Below are 6,457 nucleotides of genomic sequence, written 5' to 3' on the forward strand. Positions count from 1 at the left end.
AAATAAATAATAAATGACAATAAATAATAATAATATATAATAAATATTAATAATAATTAAATAATAATAAATGATAATAATTAAATAAAAAATAATAATTATAAATAATGATCATAAATACTATATAATAAGAAATTAATAAAAAATAATAAATAATAATAATGAATAATAAATAATAATTATAATAATATATAATAATGAATAAATAAAAACGATAATATTTAATAAATGATAAAAAATAATAATAAATAATTATGATAAATAATAAATAATAAAAACAAATAATAAAAATAAAAATAAATAAAAAATAATAATACTAAATAAAATAAAATAATAATAAATAATAATAAATAATAATAATAAATAAATAGTAATATTAATAAAAAATAATAAACAGTAATAACAAATAAATAAAAAACAATAAATGATAATAATGAATAATAATAAAAAATAATAAATAATAATAATAATGAATACTAATAAATAATAATGAATAATAAGATTAAATAATAATAATAAATTATAAGAAATAATTATAATAAATAATATTAATAAATAAAAAAATAAAGAATAATAATAGATAATAATAATAGATAATAATAAAGAATAATAATAAATAGTAATAATAATAAATACACTGTATAATAATAAACAATAATAATAAATAATAACAAACAATGATAATAAATAATCATAAACAATAATGATAAATAATAAACAATGATTATAATAATAATAAACAATAATAAAAAATAATAATAAACAATAATAATAAAAAATAATAATGAATAATAAATAATAATTAATAAATAATAATAAATAATAATAAATAATTATAAATAATTATAAATAATAATATATAAAGAATAAATAATAAATAATGAATAATAATAAAAATTAATAATAATAAATAATATTACTAATAAATAATAATAATAATTATAATAAAAATAATAAATAAGGATAATATAATAATAATAATAATTATAAAAAAAAAAAATAAATAATGATAATATAATAATAATAATAATAATAAATAAATAAAAATAATAAATAATAATAATAAATAATAATAATAATAATAATAATAATAATAATAATAATAATAATAATGTTTTCTGGCAAAATATCTTTCATCTGTCCATCGTCGTAAAAATAATTTTTTTTTTTTCAAACTAGCATCTAAATAATGTTTTCATATTACCTAGAAATTTGGAAATCATTCAAAGCAGTTCATATTTTTGTTCGAGTCAAAACTTCAGTAGTGTGTAAGCATACAAAATAACAGTAAGTCATTTAGTGCATAGTCGTAAATGTAGTAATTAATCGTGATTTTTACTGAACGGAAGCTGTACAGAATCCGTAGGAAGCGATGAGATGTTGAGGGATAAAGCATACTGTACTCTGTGCTCTAGGCTGATTGAAGGAATGCGTTCTTACTTGTATATGAATATCAAAACCAATTAAGTGATGGGGTGGGAAGGGGGGGGGGGGTAAATAGTTGTCGGTTCATGAAGGGCAGCTACCTCACCAGGCCTTATACACAACGAAACCCTGCTATGGTGAACTAAAACTTTATACTTCTTTTAAAGGTTATTAACAGTTACTAAAATAATGATAAAATTTCTAAAAAAAAAAAAAGCGAACAAAAATGGAATTTTGATTATGATATGATTCGTAGATAAAAACCTTGCCTGGGCCTATTGCTTGGAAGGTCCTGTATTACAACGTTACTGCAAAACCTTCGGTCTGTATAATATATTTGCAAGATAACAGTATCCTTAGTCTATTACGACTCAATTACAACATAGATGAAATAGAAGTAATCTAATCAAGCTCAAGCCTGGACTCTTTAATTGTGTACCTGAATTTTCATTATTTGTACAAATAAAAAACACACGAAAAAGACCTTTAATCATATTGCAACTATTCTTTGAATAAAGGCAGTTCAGTGCAATGATTAGATTTTTTCCCTATGCCTACCGGCACTTGAATGAACCCACGGTCCAGTCATAACAGTTCAGCCAAAGCACAGCTCAAGGTGTGAAACACCAATACTGTGACGTCACTTGCCCCGTCTCACACATGGGTATTTTAAAACAAAGATCATGGCATTAGTTAGCTGTCCATAAAGGCAACGTAAACCATCTATATATATATATATATATATATATATATATAATATATACTATATATATATATATATATATATACAAACATACAGTATATAGTATATAGACACACACACACACACACACACACACACATTATATATATATATATATATATATATATATATATATATATATATATATATATATATAATCTTTTATTCCTTCATTCACTCCATTAGTGCTGATGCCAAATAGCTGAGTAATATTTTAGCTATTATAATACACGTGAAAAAAACTAAAAGCTCATAAATAAATACTATCATCTTCTTAATGCAAATCCATACATAGACAAGTGTGCAGTGTATACCTGCATGTTGACAGAATCAACGTTGTTTATGCTACTGTTGTCTCGATTCATTTGAAACAGAGGATTACAAAAATGATACGAAGTGAATTTGATTCCATATGAAGCACCTAGCTTAAACCGGGCATCTGTAAATCCGTTCATATCCTTGAGAAAATGCATTCATAATGTCAAATTTCATCTTACCTGTTACTAGGAATCAAAGTGGGATTATTGACTGGATAGTTTTGGTGGTTGCTCAAAAATTGTAATGCTTCATGAGAATGATTCCCCGTCGGAGGTTCACTCTGACTCTTTAGGCCAAATTCGTAGCTTTTCCGGCCAAAGTCTAATCACCTCAACCTTAAACAAAATATAACGAATATTCACAGGATTAAAACTGCATATTGAGCCTCTGGTATCCATCCATGATAGTGGGAATCAAAGGAGGCTTATTTTCTTTCAATTTGTTAACACGTCCGCCTTATATTCCAGACTACAGAGTTCATAATCATATTTCTCTCCAAACTATTTTCCCAGTCTAATACCATCTTCGACGTAGTGCTCCAAGAATTGAAGAGCGTAATTTATCTCTTAATATTCATTGAGCTATGCTTCTTTCTATGCTCATCTATTTGGATTTAACAAAACCAATAGATACGCAATAGTAAATGTAATGCATATGAAAATATTATTAGGAGAACGTGGTTTACTAACTTTTATTTGAGAAGATATGCGATTCAGTGACTAAATATCTTTTTATTCTGCTTGTTAGTGATCGCCAATTTAAAAAGATATTAAAATGATCTTTGTGGTTTCGTAATTTGGGTCGTATTGAAAACCTCCTTGTCTGGGAATTTCAAAGAATATAGTGTATATGTGTGTGTGTGTTTGTCTGTGATGGTTATTTAAATTCGTCTTGTGTCCTCATTCCTCATTATTCATTATCGCTTCTGCTACAACTGATCAATTTAAATAATGACAAGTCATGTTATGTCAGTATTCAATTTGTCTTGAGGAATTATTTGCCTTCAGTTAATTAAGTCAGCAACTAGACTCTCTCTCTCTCTCTCTCTTCTCTCTCTCTCTCTCTCTCTCCTCTCTCTCTCTCTCTCTGTATTATATATATATATATATATATATATATATATTATATATATATATATATATATATGTAAACAAGGAGAAGGACAATTTAATAGATATAAAAAGAATAACCGAATGGGTCCCTAGTTATCGCAAAACCAGCAGGGAAAGGAAGAGAAAACGATGGATTGACGAACTAAGAAAATTTGGGGTATAAATTGACATAAAAAAAACCCATAAAAAGACACAAATTGATAAAAATGTCGAGGCCTTTGTTCTGCAGTGGACTAATATTGGCTGATATATACATACATATATATAGTATATATATATATATATATATATATATATATATATACTAGTATAATATATAGAGAGAGAGAGTAGAGAGAGAGAGAGAGAGAGAGAGAGAGAGAGAGAGAGAGAGAGAGAGCATTCATTTCATATTTCATTTCCGTTTAATCACAGAGGAGATGAATGAACGTTACTGTCTGTGAATAAAGGAAATGAAATATGACAAAAATGCTCCTCTCTCTCTCTCTCTCTCTCTCTCTCTCTTCTCTCTCTCCTCTCTCTCTCTCTCTCTCTCTCTCTCTCTCTCTCTCTCCTGTGAATAAACGGATATGAAATATGAAAAGAATGCTCTCTCTCTCTCTCCTGTGAATAAACGGATATGATATATGAAAAGAATGCTCTCTCTCTCTCTCTCTCTCTCTCTCTCTCTCTCTCTCTCCTCTCTCTCTCTCGTCTCTCCTCTCTCTCTCTCTATTACACCGTCCATTAGAATATGATAGACTTTTCCATAATTGGCAGTGAAAATGAACGAAGAATTAAGGAATGAAATCCTCTGAAAAAAAAAGCAAAATCGTCCTTCAGCGTAAAATTTCTCCTATTTTCCTCCGGAAACACTTTGAAGATTCCTACGAGAGAGAGAGAGAGAGAGATGAGAGAGAGAGAGAGAGAGAGAGAGATTTGAGATTCCTTATTCTTCCAATATTTCCATAATTGTTAACACGAATACAAAGGAAATTCATACGGAAGGCGAACATTATATTCTGGGAATAAACGAAGATTAAATAAAAATGCTTCCAGAACGGTCTTCAGAGGGTGAGATTTGCCTCGGAAGCGTCTTAGCTGATATATGTTACGAGTTCGCACAGAAAGAAAACTATGAATAGATCTTTCCTTTCGTTATTTTTTTTTCTTAATTCCTTTCTGTATATCTTTATCTTGTGAATTCTCTCTCTCTCTCTCTCTCTCTCTCTCTCTCTCTCTCTCTCTCTCTCTCTCCTTCATACCTGAAGACATTTAGACTTCACTTGACGCCAAAAGAAGAATTTGTTGAATTCTACTGGCTTCTCTCTCTCTCTCATCTCTCTCTCTCTCTCTCGTCTCTCTCTCTCTCTCTCTCTCTCCTTCATACCTGAAGACATTTAGACTTCACTTGAAGCCAAAAGAAGAATTTGTTGAATTCTCTCTCTCTCTCTCTCTCTCTCTCTCTCTCCTCTCTCTCTCTCTCTCTCTCTCTCTCTCTCTCCTTCATACCTGAAGACATTTAGACTTCACTTGAAGCCAAAAGAAGAATTTGTTGAATTCTACTGGCTTCTCCTCTCTCTCTCTCCTCTCCTCTCCTCCTCTCTCTCTCTCTCTCTCTCATCTCTCTCTCTCTCTCTCTCTCTCCGGAAACCGCATTCTCATATGAAGACTTCGTAATTTTTTTTTTCTTAAAACTAAGCCTGATAGAGGAACTCTATATCGTTCGCCTGGCGGGGCTTTCCCCTTCCGGTGGAAGGGGAGAGCTCCCCCAGCTCCCACTGGTGCTGGGCGGCTCCCCCCCCCTCCCTCCCACCCCACTGGGCGGCTCCCCCTCCCCTCCCCCTGGCGCTGGGCGGCTCCCTCCCTCCCCTCCCCTCCTGCTGGGCGGCTCCCCCCTCCCCTCCCCCTGGCGCTGGATGGCTCGCCCTCCCCTCCCCCTGGCACTGGACGCCCTCCCCTCCCCCTGGCACTGGACGGCCCCCCTCCCCTCCCCCTGGGGCTGTGGGGCACCACCCCTCCCTCCCCCTAGCGCTGAGGGCTCCACCCTCCCCTTAACCTGGCGCTGGATGGCTCCGCCCTCCCCTCCCCCTGGCGCTGGACGGCTCCCCCCTCCCCTCCCTCTGGCGCTGGGCGGCTCCCCCCTCCCCTCCCTCTGGCACTGGGCGGCTCCCCCCTCCTCTCCCCCTGGGCCTGTGGGGCAACCACCCCTCCCCTCCCCAAGCGCTGAGTGGCTCCACCCTTCCCTCCCCTCCCCCCTCCCCTTCCATTGGCGACTCCCCCTCCCCTCCCCCTGGCATTGGACAGCCTCCCCCTCCCCTCCCCCCTGGCGCTGGGTGCTCCCCCCTCCCCTTCTCTCCCGCTGGGCGACTCTCACCCTCCCCTCCCCTCCCCCTGGCGCTGGGCGGCTACCCCCCTCCCCTCCCCCTGGGGCTGGGCGGCCCCCCCTGTCCCCTCCCCCTGGCGCTGGGCGGATCCCCCCTCCCCTCCCCTCCTCTCCCCTCCCCTCCTCTCCCCTCCCCTCCCGCTGGGCGACTTAAATATACATAAGAAATACATAATTGGAACTAATGACGAACTTACTACATCAGGAACACACACACGCATATAGTATATATATATATATATATATATATATATATATATATATATATTATATATATATATATTGTATGTTATAAATATGTATATGTATACATACAGTATATACACACACACACATATATATATATATATATATATATATATATATATATATATATATATACATATATATATAGAATGTATATACAGTAAATGTGTATGTATGTATGTATGTATATATGTATATATACATGTATATATAATACATATATGTATATATATTTATAATATAATACGT

This window comes from Palaemon carinicauda, chromosome 3, assembly GCF_036898095.1.
Source record: "Palaemon carinicauda isolate YSFRI2023 chromosome 3, ASM3689809v2, whole genome shotgun sequence".
In the NCBI taxonomy this organism is placed as follows: Eukaryota; Metazoa; Arthropoda; class Malacostraca; order Decapoda; family Palaemonidae; genus Palaemon; species Palaemon carinicauda.